A 4,391-nucleotide genomic window follows, 5' to 3' on the forward strand; every position below is an offset into this window, starting at 1 on the left:
ATGAATGAACGCGCAAGTTTGTAGGAACGAATTATGAATGACTTGCTCTGTTTACATTTTCTTTGTGAAAGTCATGAATTAATATTTACTTGTTTTGTTTACTTGATGTGCTATTATAAAACAAGTCTTGACTCATCTTTTATAAGCTTCGTTTTGTTATATATATATATATATATATATATATATATATATATATATATATATATATATATATATATATGTGTGTGTGTGTGTGTGTGTGTGTGTGTGTGTGTGTGTGTGTGTGTGTGTGTGTGTGTGTGTGTATGTGTGTGTGTGTGTGTGTGTGTGTGTGTGTATGTGTGTGTGTGTCCAATATCCGTTTATTAGTGTCGACAATCTTATGATAATTAGCCTGTTACTAGAAATGGCATAGGGAAAAACAAGGTACTGTACATCATAACATTTATTTATTCCGTCTAACAAGTACAATCTATAATAATAAGAAGAAGAAATACAACAATAAAAAGAATAACAATTTTTGTCTTACGACAAACCATATAATTTAAGAATAATAATTTTCATATCAATAACAAAAATAACATATATCTCATTTTACATCAATAACAGCAATAATAACAGCAACAATAACTTATAATTTCAACAACAACAATTATATAATAAAGGGTATAGAGGGGGAAGGGAAGGGAAGGGGGAGGGGTAGTTGAGGGGGAGGGGAAATGGGAGGGGGAGTTGAGGGGGAGGGGAAATGGGAGGGGGAGGGGGACAATGAGGGGGGGGGAAGAAAGGTAGTTGGGGGTGGGGGGTCCAGGTAGGAATGATAAATATACTAATTGGTTTAATAACTCACAACTTCTGAGGGAAAGAAGGGCCTATTAGCGTTGGCTTCTTGACTCCTCCCCCTTCCCCACCCCCTCCCAACTTACACACACCTTCCTGTTTTTTAAGATCAATTAGACTAACTGGCAACAGAAAAGCTTGTGAGTTGCAACTGAGTTTTTTTTTTTCTCTCTCTTTCTCTTTTTGTTTTCTTTTTTTTGCGAGCGTTTTCAATCATCCAAAATGAAATAGATTTTATTGATGGTACGTTTCTTCTGGATTTAATCTATCTATCTAATTGATATTCGATTATCTGATGATTGATGGACAATTAAGAAGATAAAGTTCAAAAATATTTTTTGATTTGTCAGGTATGTTAACGACTCAATGTGGGAATGTAAGCGCATAGAGTGGGGGGTGGGGGTGGAGAAGGGGAAGGAGTGGGGCAGATGGAGAAGGGGAGGGAGTGGGGGAGATATGTAAGGGGAGGTGGTGGGAGAGATGGAGAGGGAGGGAAGGGGGGTAGAAAAGGGGAAGAGGTGGGGGAGATGGAGAAGGGGAAGGGGTGGGGGAGATGGAGAAGGGGAAGGGGTGGGGGAGATGGAGAAGGGGAAGGGGTGGGGGATATAGAGAAGGGGAGGTGGTGGGAGAGATGGAGAAGGGGAGGGGGATGGGGGGTGGAGAAGGGGAAGGAGTGGGGGAGATGGAGAAGGGGAAGGGGTGGGGGAGATAGAGAAGGGGAAGAGGTGGGGAAGATGGAGAAAGGGAAGGGGTAGGGGAGATGGAGAAGGGGAAGGGGTGGAGGAGATGGAAAAAGGAGAGGGAAATAGAGGGGTGTGGGGAGGGAGAGGCGGCAAAAGGAAGGGCGAGATGAAGAAGGGGGAGTGAGTGAGAGATAAAGAGGGGAGTGGTAGTGGGTGAGAGACATGGGAAAGGGGGGGGGGGAGATAGCGGGGAGGGGGGAGAGGGAGGGACGGGTCGCCACAGATCTTATTCACATTGGCATTAAAATGACACGAAGAGAGCTTAAATAGATAGTGACAGAGAAATGATATAAGTTGTAACTGAAGAGAGAATAACGATAATTTATGGAAAATAGGAAAGTGGTTGTCTTTATTGAGGATTAACATTAACATCTCTCTCTCTCTCTCTCTCTCTCTCTCTCTCTCTCTCTCTCTCTGTCTCTCTTTCTCTCTCTCTTTCTCTATGTATATATATATATATATATATATATATATATAATATATATATATAATATATATATATATATATGTTATATATTCATATATATATATATAAATATATATATATATATATATATATATAATATATATATATATATATAATATATATATATACACACACACATAAACAAATATTCACACACACACACACTCTCCCTCTTCTCACTCATCACTTGCCATGCAATCATTTCACTCATCACCTGCAACGCCATCACTTCTCCCCCCCCTCGTCATCTCCATCGCTCACGTCTCCATCGTCATCTCCATCTCGGATCAGGTGTCACTTCATCTCCGCGGAGGCTGCGCTGCATCTTGACGTCTTATTAGAGGCTTCTGGAGAGCATCTTAATTCTCGTTCTTCGAGATGATGGGGGAGGTGAGGGAGGGGGAGGGGGGAGGGGGTTGAGGGGAGGGGGAGGGGAGGGAGGGGGCGGTGGGGTTGAGGGGGATGGGGGAGCGGGCGGTGGTGTTGAGGGGGATGGGGAGCAGAGGGAGGGGGCGGTGGGGTTGAGGGGGATGGGGGGATGGGGCGGTGGTGTTGAGGGGGAGGGGAGGGAAGGGGCGGTGGGGTTGAGGGGGAGGGGATGGGGGGTGGGAGGGAGGGGGAGAGGGAGGGGGCGGTGAGGTTGAGAGGGAGGAGGTGTAGCGTGTAGGAGTGGGTGGGTGGGGGACGGGAAATGGAGGGAGGGAGGGGGTGAGGTGGGGGGGGGGTGAATAGAGAAAGGAGTTTGGGTGAGGTGGGAGGTGGATAGAGGGAGGGGGTGGGGGTGGGAGTGGGGGTAGGGAGATGGAGGGAGGAAGAGGGATGGAAAGAGAATGGAGGGAAGGAGAGAGAGGAGGGATGGCCGGGGGATGGAAGGAGGGAGAGACAGAGGAGGGGTGGAGGGAAGGATGATGGGGTAGGAAGGGGGGTTGGGGGATGGAGGGAGGTAGTGGGGAGGAGTAAGGAGGGGAAAGGAAAATGGAGTAGGAAGGAGGAGGGGAGAGGAAGAAGGAGGGAACGGGAAGAGGGAAGGACGGGGGAGAAAGAGGAAGGAAAAGGAAGAAGGGTGTTATAGAGAGGGAAGGAGGGGAAGGAAAGGAAGGAGGGAGGGAGGGGAAGAAAGGGAAGAGAGGAAGGATGGACGGGAAGAGAGGAAAGAGAGGGAGAGGAAGAGCGGGGATTAGGGACGGGAAGGAAGGGGAAGATAGGGAGGAAGGAGGAGGGAGGAGGGGGAAGGGAGGAAGGAGGTAGAAGGACAAGGAGAATGGGGGAAGGAGTAGAGAGAGAGAGAGACGAGAGGGAAGAGATGGAGAAGAGAGGGAGGAGAGGAAAGGAAGGGAGAAGAGAAGGAAGGACGGAGCGAGGGAGGAGAGGGAAGGAAGGGAGAAGAGAAGGAGGAGAGGGAAGGAAGGGAGAAGAAAAGGAGGAGAGGGAAGGAAGGGAGAAGAGAAAGAGGAGAGGGAAGAGATGGAGAAGAGAGGGAAGAGAGGGAAGGAAGGGAGAAGAGAAGGAAGGACGGAGCGAGGGAGGAGAGGGAAGGAAGGGAAGAAGGAGAGGGAGAGGGAAGTAGCTTTAAAGAGGTGACTTAGAGTCTTTATTTTCTCATGTCAGACTGCTTATGCTATCTTTTGTACACTTGTTGTTGTGGGCGTGCTCGCTAACGCACGCCCAAGACAACATGCTCACAGAACACAAACACAAACATAAGTATTTATCTATATACAGCGCATTGATTAGTACATATATATGCGTATGTATATGAATACAGGTATGTATGTGTACATATATATATATATATACATGTATATGTATATATATATATATATATATATATATATATATATATATATATATATGTGTGTGTGTGTGTGTGTGTGTGTGTGTGTGTGTGTGTGTGTGTGTGTGTGTGTGTGTGTGTATGTGTATGTATGTGTTTATGTGTATAACAAACAAACACACCAACATACATATCCAAGAGCAAAAATACATAGACACCCCAACGTCAACCCCACCGTGCCATCCTGGATCCCTTCCTGTGCAAACCCGCTTTGCAATGAAGCCGCGCCAGAATCATCGTTTCTCAAGCGTCAGCGTCTTGACCTTGGCCAACAACAGGGGATCTGTGACCTTTGACCTCCTGCCGCGGGGGGAGGATAAATCGGATCATTGTGGGTCGAGTCATAAATTAAACACTGGCTTGATTGAGTTTTATATAAGGAGGTTTAGTATCTGTTTTTATTTGGCATGTAAGCGTGTGTATAGACACGCATATTGTCACGTACGCATATACACGCGTGAATATATATGTTTGTATACAAATCTGTGTACGTGTGTGTGTGTGTGTGTGTGTGTGTGTGTGTGTGTGT

Source organism: Penaeus japonicus, unplaced genomic scaffold, assembly GCF_977035675.1.
Source record: "Penaeus japonicus unplaced genomic scaffold, GWHDUDI00000001_assembly GWHDUDI00000021, whole genome shotgun sequence".
Classification (NCBI taxonomy): Eukaryota; Metazoa; Arthropoda; class Malacostraca; order Decapoda; family Penaeidae; genus Penaeus; species Penaeus japonicus.